Consider the following 13,959-nt stretch of genomic DNA (forward strand, 5'->3'; position numbering starts at 1 on the left):
AGAAATGGAGACTGTAGCGCGTTCGTCTATGCACGGGGAAGTCAGCGTTCGTGCAGTCGCACATCGCACCGGCATTCCATACACTACTCTTCGGCTGGCACTGAGGCATACCCTTCGATGCTATCCGTACAAAATCCATCGGTGTCATGAACTGTTACCTGGCGATTTAGTGAAGAGGAGGGCATTTGCGTCGTTGGCATTGCAAAAGATGGCGGAAGATGACGATTGGTTGTGGAACGTGTTGTGGACCGACGAAGCTCATTTCACGCTCAGAGGGTCTGTCGATGCCCACAACTGCAGAATTTGGTCTACCGAAAATCTTACGACTGTCGTGGAAACTCCATTGCACAACGAGAAAGTCATGGTATGGGTTGGATTTACCACATCTACCGTTATCGAGCCTTTTTTCTTCGAGGAAATTCGTGATTCTGGTTTTGTAACTGCTACCGTGACAGGTGAGAGGTACGCCGATATGTTACAGAATCGCACCGTCCCCAGCTTGGCTGATAAGCACCTGCTGGAACGTATGATGTTTATGCAGGATGGCGCTCCACCCCATATCGCTAGACGCGTGAAAGATCTCTTGCGCGCGTCGTTTGGTGATGATCGTGTGCTCAGCCGCCACTTTCGTCATGCTTGGCCTCCCAGGTCCCGAGACCTCAGTCCGTGCGATTATTGGCTTTGGGGTTACCTGAAGTCGCAAGTGTATTGTGATCGACTGACATCTCTAGGGATGCTGAAAGACATCCGACACCAATGCCTCCAGACATGCTTTACAGTGCTGTTCACAACACTATTCCTCGACTACAGCTACTGTTGAGGAATGATGGTGGACATATTGAGCATTTCCTGTAAAGAACATCATCTTTGCTTTGTCTTACTATGTTATTATTGCTATTCTGATCAGATGAAGCGCCATCTGTCAGACATTTTTTGAACTTTTGTATTTTTTTGGTTCTAATAAAACCCCATGTCATTCCAAGCATGTGTGCCAATTTGTACTTCTCTATCTACATTATTCCGTGATTTATTCAGTTTTCAAATTTATACTGACTTTTTGATCACCCAGTACTTTCAGAAATGACTTCCTGACACTTTAATCTACACTCGATGTTAACAAATTTCTCTTCTTCAGAAACGCTTTCCTTGCCATTGCCAGTCTACATTTTATATCCTCTCTAATTCGACCATCATCAGTTATTTTGCTCCCCAAATAGCAAAACTCATTTACTAATTTAAGCGTCTCATTTCCTAATCTAATTCCCACAGCATCACCCGACTTAATTCGACTACATTCCATTATCCTCGTTTTGCTTTTGTTGATGTTCATCTTATATCCTCCTTTCAAGACACTGTCCATTCCTTTCAACTGCTCTTCCAAGTCCTTTGCCGTCTCTGACAGAATTACAATGTCATCGGCGAACCTCAACGTTTTTATTTCTTCTCCATGGACTTTAATACCTACTCCGAATTTTTCTTTTGTTTCGTTCACTGCTTGCTCAATATACAGATTGAATAACATTGGGGAGAGGCTACAACCCTGTCTTACTCCCTTCCCAACCACTGCTTCCCTTTCATGTCCCTCGACTCTTATAACTGCCATCTGGTTTCTGTACAAATTGTAAATAGCCTTTTGCTCCCTGTATTTTACCCCTGCCACCTTTAGAATTTGAAAGAGAGTATTCCAGTCAACATTGTCAAAAGCTTTCTTCTCTAAGTCTACAAATGTTAGAAACGTAGGTTTGCCTTTCCTTAATCTTTCTTCTAAGATAAGTCGCAGGGTCAGTATTGCCTCACATGTTCCAACATTTTTACGGAATCCAAACTGATCTTCCCCGAGGTCGGCTTCTACCAGTTTTTCCATTCGTCTGGAAGGAATTCGCATCAGTATTTTGCAGTTGTGACTGGTAATTTTCACATCTGTGAACACCTGCTTTCTTTGGGATTGGAATTACTATATTCTTCTGGAAGTCTGAGGGAATTTCGCCTGTCTCATACATCTTGCTCACTAGATGGTAGAATTTTATTAGGCCTGGCTCTCCCAAGACTGTCAGTAGTTCTAATGGAATGTTGTCTACTCCGGGGCCTTGTTTCGGCTTAGGTCTTTCAGTGCTCTGTCAAAACTCTTCACGCAGTATCATATCTCCCATTTCATCTTCATCTACCTCCTCTTCCATTTCCATAATGTTGTATTCAAGAACATCGCCCCTGTATAGACCCTCTATATACTCCTTCCACCTTTCTGCTTTCCCTTCTTTGCTTAGAACTGGGTTTCCATCTGAGCTCTTGATATTCATGCAAGTGGTTCTCTTTTCTCCAAAGGTCTCTCTAATTTTCCTGTAGGCAGTATCTATCTTACCCTAGTGATATATGCCTCTACATCCTTACATTTGTTCTCTAGCCATCCCTGCTTAGCCATTTTGCACTTCCTGTCGATCTCATTTTTGAGACGTTTGTATTCCTTTTTACCTGCTTTACTTACTGCATTTTTGTATTTTCTCCTTTCATCAATTAAATTCAGTATCTCTTCTGTTACCCAAGGATTTCTACTAGCCCTCGTCTTTTTACCTACTTCATCCTCTGCTGCCTTCACTATTTCATTCCTCAAAGCTACCCATTGTTCTTCTACTGTATTTCTTTCCCCCATTCCTGTCAATTGTTCCATTATGCTCTCCCTGAAACTCTCTACAACCTCTGGTTCTTTCAGTTTATCTAGGTCCCATCTCCTTAAAATCCCACCTTTTTGCAATTTCTTCAATTTTAATCTACAGTTCATAACCAATAGATTGTGGTCAGAGTCCACATCTGCCCCTGGAAATGTCTTGCAATTTAAAATCTGGTTCCTAAATCTCTGTCTTACCATTATATAATCTATCTGAAACCTTTTAGTATCTCCAGGGTTCTTCCACGTATACCTTCTATCATGATTCTTGAACCAAGTGTCAGCTATCATTAAGTTATGCTCTGTGCAAAATTCTACCAGGCGGCTTCCTCTTTCATTTCTTAGCCCCAATCCATATTCACCTACTACGTTTCCTACTCTTCCTTTTCCTACTGTCGAATTCCAGTCACCCATGGCTATTAAATTTTCGTCTCCCTTCACTACCTGAATAATTTCTTTTATCTCATCATACATTTCATCAATTTCTTGATCATCATCTGCAGAGCTAGTTGGCATATAAATTTGTACTACTGTAGTAGGCGTGGGCTTTGTGTCTATCTTGGCCACAATAATGCGTTCACTATGCTGTTTGTGGTAGCTTACCCGTATTCCTATTTTTTTATTCATTATTAAACCTACTCCTGCATTACCCCAATTTGATTTTGTGTTTATAACACTGTATTCACCTGACCAAAAGTCTTGTTCCTCCTGCCACCGAACTTCACTAATTCCCACTATATCTAACTTTAACGTATCCATTTCCCTTTTTAAATTTTCTAACCTACCTGCCCGATTAAGGGATCTGACATTCCACGCTCCGATCCGTAGAACGCCAGTTTTCTTTCTCTTGATAACGACGTCCTCTTGAGTAGTCCCCGCCTGGAGATCCGAATGGGGGACTATTTTACCTCCGGAATATTTTATCCAAGAGGATGACATCATCATTGAATCATACAGTAAAGCTGCATGCCCTCGGGAAAAATTACGGCTGTAGTTTCCCCTTGCTTTCAGCCGTTCGCAGTACCACAACAGCAAGGCCGTTTTGGTTAGTGTTACAGGGCTAGATCAATCATCCAGACTGATGCCCCTGCAACTACTGAATAGGCTGCTGGCCCTCTTCAGGAACCACACGTTTGTCTGGCCTCTCAACAAATACCCCTCCTCCATTGTGGTTGCGCCTACGCTACAGCTATCTGTATTGCTGAGGCACGCAAGCCTCCCCGCCAAAGGCAAGGTCCATGGTTCATGGGGGGGATAAATAGCTTATCTTGCTGAGAAACTGCCCCTTCACTTTTATGTTGCTTCAATGGAACACTTTCGCATGATGTGTCACTGACAAAAAACATACCTCAATAAAACTTTGACCATACATAGGAGGAACTGCTAGAGTGTAGTACAGAAGGCAACTAACGAAATATATAATGAGATGAACAGAAATAATACTTTTATTCAAAGACAATAATTACACTGAAGTCATGGCTATAACTGATGGCCCACTGGATATTACAAAAATACGGGACATGGTCCTTAATAGCATTTGTGAACACCATGAATGGCAATGCATGCTCTGCAATGTGTCCAAATACTGGCCACAGGATTGGTATGAAGTTCTTTGGTAGAGCATACCATTCCTCCAACAGCACAGTTGACAACTGCTTCATGCTACTTTGTGCATTTGTACAACTTGCAATAGGTCTTCCCCAAAGCATCCACACATGCTCGATGGGATTTAAGCTGGGGGAACAAGGTCATCCCATTCGCTGAATATCCTCTCATTCCTAGAGCTTCTCCACCTACGCTGTTTGATATGGTTGTGCATTTGTCATTCATGAAACTGAAGTCATGCCAAATCCATTCCTGAAGAGATGCATGTGGGGAAGGTGTACAGTGTCACACTAATGTTGACCAACTTCTGTACCATGATTAAAGATTTGAAGGTCAGTAGGCCCATGTAACACTGTTCTTCTGCAAATTATAACACCTGGACCACCAAAGCAATCATGTTCAACAATGTTTCTGGGTGCATTACACACCCATATACAGTGAGAGGTAGGAATACGTAATGCACCCAAAAACACTGTCAAAGAAGATCTTTTTGGTGCTCTAAGTGTTATGGTGTAAGGAGCTAAAGTTGCATGGCTGTACTGACCTCCAAATCTTTCGACATGGGACACTCACCAGTCAACATTATTGAGAGACTGTACTCCTTCTCCATGTCTGTCTTTTCAGGGGTCCATTCAGCCCTGACTGCACTTCTGTGGATGACAATGCGTGACTGCATCAAAATGTGCAGGTGGAGCTGCCCTTGGAACAAGAGGATATTCCGTGAATGGACAAGATTGCCCATCCCCCCCCTTCCCCACCCACCTCCAACAACGCCCATACAGCACATGGGGGATGGGTTGGGAATATGTATTGCAGCATGCTCACATGGACTAACAACAATCCAGCAGTTGTCAGTCACAATGGTGGAGGTACAGAACAGCCTACCACAAGAACTACTTACAAATCTTGTGGTCAGCAAGGGAGTGTGCTGGAGAGCACGCATTGCCATCCGTGATGATCACACACACTATTAAAAATCATGTCCCATCTTTTGTGATGTCCAGGGAACATCGAATTTCACAGTAACTTTAGTTTAATTTTTTTCTTTGGATAAAGCTTATTTCTGTTCATCTGTCTCATTGTGTGTTTATGTCATTTGTGAAACCATTCATAATGATATAAATCAAACTGCTTCTGAGCTTGTGCACTATAAACACAGATACTGTGTCACAGTGTGATTTTCCATGTCATAGTGATTTATTGTGCAAATGATTCCTGGGTCACGAAACTAACTAGCCGAGTGTCACTGTCTTCCGCAAATGTATTACTCACAGGCATGTCGTATCAAGCCTTACCCTATACTTCAGTTACATATGGCATATTACACACTACAGTTTATCTCATCTCATGGTGAAGAAGAAATCTGAAGAGTAAGACATTTTTCCTCCAAAGCAAAATTCATCAAGAAATGGCCATTCTGCTTAATGACTGAAAAGCATAAAGAATCTGTCATTATCAACAAGAAACTATGGGGGTTGAGGCTGGGCACTACTGTAATCTATCACTTTTTTAAGGAGTTGTTTCTTAAGAAGAATTGCAATTAACTTTTATGTGAAGGCTAAGAGGCAGCAAAGACATCACGTGATGAATAATAGCACTGTTTCTTATTTAATGCGACAAGTAGCTGATACAGGAGTACCCCCTAATGACTGGAAATGTCTATATGCACACAAAGTGTGATAAAATAGCACTACAGCCAAAGACTTCCACTCCTTAATGCTATGCACAACAGTGTGCCATAAAGTGAATGGAAAAAGCAATATTAATAGACTGCACTGTAACACTAATTTTTTACTGGTTAAGAAAATCTGTGCATTGCTGGTGGTACTTTGTACATTTTCCCATTCCCTTAAGCTACTACAACAGTCCCAAACAGTTAAATGCACAGAATGTGAAAACAGCATAGAAAAAGTAGCTCCATCCACGGACGGCATGTCCAACAGAAATCACAATGTTTGAAAACTAAACTTTTTTTACTTTTTCATCTACACTGGCTTTTCTTGTACTGTGCCCGAAAATAAGAAGTATCTGAAAAAAGGCGAATGCCTATGATGATAATGTTGTCATAGTAGCAGCAGGAATGCTAAATATTTATTACATTTAGCTTGCTAAAGAAACCTGCAAACTGCTTCATCTCTGCATAACTACTGCAACAGACATTTACTTGTACTTGCTTACTATATTCAGATATTGGTGTCTCTCTATAATTTTAGCTTTCCCCCTCTTCTTCCCCAAACTTAAATCCATTAAGAAATTTAACTATTCCTTGATGCCTCACATTGTGTCCTGTCTACACATCTTTTAGTCTAGTTTTTCCAAAGACTTATTTTGTCCCTTATTCAGTTCAATACCTCCTCATTAGTTATCTGAACTATCAGTTTAATCTTCAACATTATTATGTAGCATCACATTTCAAAAGCTTCTATTCTCTCACAGTTTTTAAAACTGTGTATCAGTATTTTACTTCCATACAAGGCTACACTCCAAATACATATCTTCAGAAATGCATATATTGCTATTGCCAGCCTGCATTTTACATCTCCTTTACTATGATCATCATGTTATTTTCCTGCCCAGATAGCAAAATTCTACATTTTCATCTATTTCCTTAATCTAATCCCCTGATGTCACCTCATGTAAGTAGATTAGATTCCATTACCCTTGTATTCCTTTTGTTAGTGTGCATCTTATAATCGCTCTTCCTATCTTTATGCCGTTTCTTCAGTTTCAATCTGTAGTTCATAACTATGCATCTATCACAGAAAAAGTGAAGTAGGTCTTTCCAGCAGTGTATTGAAACTTTCTAGTTAAAAGCAACAAATTTTTTTTTATATACATGGCATTGTATTGCACCTGTAATAGCAGTTAAGTTTTATTAGCATATAGAATAAGGAATTCCACACCATGACACTCCTTGATTTGAAGTTTTGCTGCAATATTCTGAAACACGTTTTCCCGATACACACAAGCATACCTGTGTGTAGTTTTTCTGGGATGTAAGGAACACATTACACTTATATCACATCAACAGAAACAATAACAGAAAACTGAAGAAAAATTCTGCCTTATGTAAGACACCATTTTGTAGTTTTGTTATTATCCAAAGATGTTTCAGTGCTTATTGTGCTATGCTCTGTGGTATATTAGTTTATGTTCTTTCAGAAAAATTATTTTAAATCTTAACCTCTTTTGTAGGTTTTATAGATTTTGGGTGAATGGTATTCACACGTATTAAGAATGACAATTAGGTGTCAAATAACTTACATTATTTGACACCTACTTAAAATTCCTTTAGGAATGGAAATACCTTTTAACCAACATTCATAACCTACACAATAGGTGGTGGTGGGTGTGGTTTGATGCAGCTCTCAATGCCACTCTATCCTTTGCAAGTTGCTTCTTCTCCCAGTACCTACTGCAACCTACATCCTTCTGAATCTGCTTAGTGTATTCATCTCTTGGTCTCCCTCTGTGATTTTTACCCTTCACACTGCCCTCCAATACTAAATTGGTGATCCCTTCATGCTTCTGAACATGTCCTACCAACCGATCCCTTCTTCTAGTCAAGTTGTGCCACAAACTCCTCCCCAATTCAATGCAGTACCTCATCATTAGTTATGTGATCTACCCATCTAATCTTCAGCATTCTTCTGTAGCACCACATTTTGAAAGCTTCTATTCTCTTCTTGTCTAAACTATTTATTTTCCATGTTTCACTTTCATACATGGCTACACTTTACATATACTTTCAGAAAAGACTTCCTGACACACAAATCTATACTCGATGTTAAACTTCTCTTCTTCAGAAACGCTTTCCTTGCCATTGCCAGTCTACATTTTATATCCTCTCTACTTCGACCATCATCAGTTCTTTTGCTCCCCAAATAGCAAAACTCATCAACTACTTTAAGGGTATCATTTCCTAATCTAATTACCGCAGCATCCCCTGATCTAATTCGACTACATTCCATTGTCCTCGTTTTGCTTTTCTTGATGCTCATCTTACATCCTCCTTTGAAGACACTGTTCATTCCATTCAACTGCTCTTCCAGGTCGTTTGCTGTCTCTGGCAGAATTACAATGTCATCAGCAAACCTCAAAGTTTTTATTTTGTCACGATGGATTTTAACTCCTACTCTGAATTTTTCTTTCGTTTTCTTTACTGCTTGCTCAATATATAGATTGAATAACATCAGGGGTAGGCTACAACCCTGTCTCACTACCTTCGCAACTATTGCTTCCCTTTCACGCCCCTCCACTCATAACTGCCATCTAGTTTCTACACAAATTGGAAACAGCCTTTCACTCCCTGTATTTGACCCCTGCCATCTTCATAATTTGAAAGAGTATTCCAGTCAACACTGTCAAAAGCTTTCTCTAAGTCTACAGATGCCAGAAACATAGTTTTGCCTTGATTTATCTTCTAAGATAAGTCATAGGACCAGTAAATGTTCCAACATTTCAACGGAATCCAAACTGATCTTCCCCAAGGTTGGCTTCTATCAGTTTTTCCATTTGTCTGTACAGAATTCATGTTAATATTTTGCAGTCGTGACTTATTAAACTGATAGTTCGGTAATTTTCACATCTGTGGACACCTGATTTCTTTGGGATAGGAATTATTACATTCTCCTCGAAGTCTTAGGGTATTTAGCCTGTCTCATACATCTTGCTCACCAGATGGTAAGAGTTTTGTCATGGCTGGCTCTCCCAAGGCTATCAGTAGCTCTGATGGAATGATGTCTACTCCCGGGGCCTTGTTTCAACTTCGGTTTTTCAGTGCTCTGTCAAACTCTTCACGCAGTATCATGTCTCCCATTTCACCTTCATCTATGTCTTCTTCCATCTACATAACATTGCCCTCAAGTACATCACCCTTGTACAGACCCTCTATATACTCCTTCCACCTTTCTGCTTTCCCTTCTTTGCTTAGTACTGCTTTTCCATCTGAGTTCTTGATATTCCTACAAGTCGTCGTCTTTTCTCTGAAGGTCTCTTTAATTTTCCTGTAGGCAGTATCTATCTTACCCTTGGGGTTTATGCTTCTACATCCTTACATTTATCCTCTAGCCATTCCTGTGCTTAGCCATTTTGCATTTCCTGTCTATGTCACTTTTGATACGTTTGTACTCCTTTTTTGCCTGCTTCTTTTACTGCATTTCTAAGTTTTCTCCTTTCATCAATTAAAACCAATATCTCTTCTGTTACCCAAGGATTTCTACTAGTCATCTTTTTTACCTACTTGATCCTCTGCTGCCTTCACTATTTCATCTCTGAAAGCTACCCTTTCTTCTGCTACTATATTTCTTTCCCCTGTTCTTTCAGTTAATCGAGGTCCCATCTTAAATTCCTACCTTTTTGCAGTTTCTTCAGTTTTAATCTACAGTTCATAACCAATAGATTGTGGTCAGAGTCCACATCTGCCCCTGGAAATGTCTTACAATTTAAAACCTGGTTCCTAAATCTCTGTCTTACCATTATATATTGAATCTGAAACCTTCCAGGGTCTCCAGGCCTATTCCACATATACAACCTGCTTTCACGATTCTTAAACCAAGTGTTAACTAAGATTAAGTTATGCTCTGTGCAAAATTCTACCAGGTGGCTTCCTCTTGCATTCCTTACCCCCATTCCATATTCACCTACTGCTTTTCCCTCTCTTCCTTTTCCTACTATCGAATTACAGTCCCCCACGAGTATTAAATTTTCATCTCCCTTCACTATCTGAATAATTTCTTTTATCACACACATTTCTACAATCTCTGTTATCTGGAGCTAGTTGGCATATATACTTGTACTACTGTGGTAGGGGTGGTCATCGTGTCTATCTTGGCTACAATAATGTGTTCACTATGCTGTTTATAATAGCTTACATGCACCATATATATGTATCATTTTTCCCACATGGAATGTTTCCATATATATATAAACACAGACGATGTGACTTACCGAACGAAAGTGCTGGCAGGTCGATAGACACACAAACAAACACAAACATACACACGAAATTCAAGCTTTCGCAACAAACTGCTGCCTCATCAGGAAAGAGGGAAGGAGAGGGAAAGACGAAAGGATGTGGGTTTTAAGGGAGACGGAAAAAAGGACAGGTATACACTTTCACACACACACATCCACACACACACACACACACACACACACACACACACACACACACACACACACATCCATCCGCACATACACAGACACCTATATTCATTATTGAACCTACTCCTGCATTACCACTATTTGATTGTGTGTTTGTAACCCTGTATTCAACTGACCAGAGGTCCTGCTCCTCCTGCCACCGAACTTCACTAATTCTCACTATATCTAACTTTAATCTATCCATTTCCCTTTTTAAATTTTCTAACCTACCTGCCCAGTTAAGGGATCCGACATTCCATGCTCTGATCCGCAGAATTTCAGTTTTGTTTCTCCTGATAACAATGTCCTCCCGAGTAGTCCCTGCCCAGATATCCAAATGGGGGACTATTTTACCTCTAGAATATCTTATCCAAGATGACGCCATCATCATTTAACCATACAGTTAAGCTGCATGCCCTCGGGAAAAATTACGGCTGTAGTTTCCCCTTGCTTTCAGCCGTTCGCGGTACCAGCACAGGAAGGCCATTTTGATTGATGTTACAAGGCCAGATCAGTCAATGATAAAGACTGTTGCACCTGCAACTACTGGAAAGGTTGCTGCCCCTCTTCAGGAACCACATGTTTGTCTGGCCTCTCAACGAATACCCCTCCATTGTGGTTGCACCTACGGTACAGCTATCTGTATTGCTGAGGCACGCAAGCCTCCCCACCACCGGCAAGGTCAATGGTTCACGGGAGAGGGTGGGGGCACAATAGGTTTACATGTAAAATAATATTTCAGATGGAAAATAAACAAAAGACAGAAGATAACAGCAAGTGCTGAAACATGCTTGGGTAATAACAAAACCATAAACGGTGTCTTGCACAAGGTGGAGTTTCTCCCCAGTTTTTCTCAGCAAGCACAGTCAATAAGAAGAGCTAAACATCAAAAGATGAATAACAACACTGAAATAAATTTAAGTTTTAAGTCTGATGTTAGCTGTAATCCCATTTCATTTTGCTTTAATTTTTACAATGTGCTTCACACGAAACCAGCCTCTATAAACATACTTCAAAATTATCTTCGTCATCAGTGTGATAACACTTACGTAGTTAGAACATGCTACATCCTGCCAAACATTCCCTTTATACGAATACCATTTCCTGGAAGCATATTGATTGCAAAGCAGTTACCCATTCATAATTATTAAAATGTGCGTGTCTTTCCCACCACGGATTCCCATCTGAGTTCACAAAGGATATCTGCAATACTCGTGTATTGATCGAATCTATGAGTAAGAAATCTAGCAGCACACTTGTGAAATGCTTCAATGTCTTCCTTTAATATGACCTGATGGGAATCCAAAAGCAGTACTCAAAACAGGGTAAAACTCATGTTCTATACACTGTCTCCTTTATGGATGAGCTACATTTTCCTAAATTCTTTCATGAAATAGAAGTGGGCTTTCACTTTTCCTACTACTGTGCTTATGTGCTGATTCCATTTCATATCGTTTTGCAATTTTATGCCTAAATAGTTAATAGCCACGACTGTGTCAAGCAGGACACTACTGATGCTGTATTTGAATATTCGGTTGTTGCTTTTGTTATTCATCTGCATTAACTTACGTTTTTCTACATTTAGACCAAGCTGCCATTCATCACGCCAAATTGAAATTTTGTCCTGCTCATTTAGTATCCTCCTAGTTGTGCAACGACTTTACCTGACCATACAACACAGCATCAGCAGCAAACAGCCACAGAATGTGGCTCATCCTGTCCATAAGATCGTTTATGTACGTAGACAATAAGAGTGGTCCTATTACATTTCCTTGGTGCACTCCTGGTTATACCCTCATCTTTGACGAACACTTGCCATCCAGCACAACATAATGGATTTCATTACTTAAGAAGTCTTCAAGTCTTATCTGGGAACCTAATCTCCATCCTTGAACCAGAAATTTAGGAATATGGAAATGCATTGCTTTCTTGCCTCAGAGAATTTAAATCCACAGCAATTGAAGTACTACAAACTGACAGTCCTAGTTACTAATAATGCTACCTTTAAAGTTATTGGCAATGTGAACAGTTTTATCTTGGTAACTAATGTTCTTTCCATACGAATGAAATGGGAGAGGATAAAAACAGAATTTCTTTGGTGATGTAATGAAAAAAAAATTGTATACCATAAGATTTCATTGCTTCCTTTCATGATCTGATGCGACAGTGGTGTATCTGTATGTCTTTATAGGGTTTGAAATTGTGGGTGGTTAACAGCAACATTAATTTTAAATTGTTAGCAAGAAAATGTTATGCAAAGTTCCACACATACATAGAGTTTTCAGCTTTAAATTCAGGTACTATGTTAGTGCATTATATAGATTTTAGTTTTGTCAACTACTTTAATTTTCAGATTAAAAAAGAGTCATAAATGAACATCAACAATGGAAGAGTGAAAATAAAATTGCCGTGTCCACAGATGAAAGCACCTGTTAGTCTTGTGCGTGTGCTCTTATGACAGCACCCTTACATCCTTTCAGTATTTATACAGAATTCAAAACTGACTCATGAGAAATTTATGCATATCTACTCCAATGTTGTTCTGTTCACTTCTTATACAGAGCACAACAGCGCCAAGAGCTGGACAGCCTCTGTCGCACATGAAGTATAATTTTGTCACTTACTTAACAAAACCTTGTATACATTCTCCAAATAATTTCTTTTTGTGTAGAGAAATTGTGGAAGTTATAAGAGACAAAACTGTCAAGATGTAAGAGGAAATATGTCTTTATTTCCAGTAATGATTATTATTTTTACACATTTAGATGTATAAGCATATTCACCACAATTTGTCAGCAACAGTTTTTGGTTCTCAGACGGTTACAATATTAATTACCAAAGAAATGTGAGGGGATCTATACTTTTTCATTTTTCATTACAGTGCATTAAAACTTATTACATGAAATACTTTTCTGTAAGACATAGGTGCTGAGTATTCTTCACATATAAGAACAGATGATTTTTACAATGCTAAAGGAACATATAACACACAATATTACTATGAAACAAACAGTTACCACTTATACAATTTTGTACATCACTGAGGCACAGCAACTGTATCAGAATACAGCAGTTAATAGCATCAAAGAAATATATTACATAAAATATCCACAAACAAATGTTTTACAATTTAACAAATCTACTGGATACTGGGTTTAACTAATGCTGGGCAACAGCTACTTGAATTGACAATCTTAAGAAAAGAGCTGTGCTTCAGTATCTATTAGAACACTCTACCAAAAGGAAAAACCTAGAGGATCATAAGACACACACATCTAAACTTTCAGCTTTTCCCAGGCCAGTGCCATCACATCAGTGGACTGCTGCCAAAATACTGAGAGTTGGGTTGCTGCAACTACCTGGCAACATGCCCTACTGGCATTCAAGAAGCCTCTTTCCCGGGAAAACACACAACCACCAGAAGGAATACAACTTAAGCCAGAGGGTACTACTGTTATTTCACAAGAGAAACAGGATATATTATGTTACAGCAAATGGCAACTGGAATGTTTAATGATGAAATAGCTGCCAGATGTTCAAAACAAATG

This window comes from Schistocerca nitens, chromosome 3 (assembly GCF_023898315.1).
Source record: "Schistocerca nitens isolate TAMUIC-IGC-003100 chromosome 3, iqSchNite1.1, whole genome shotgun sequence".
Lineage (NCBI taxonomy): Eukaryota > Metazoa > Arthropoda > Insecta > Orthoptera > Acrididae > Schistocerca > Schistocerca nitens.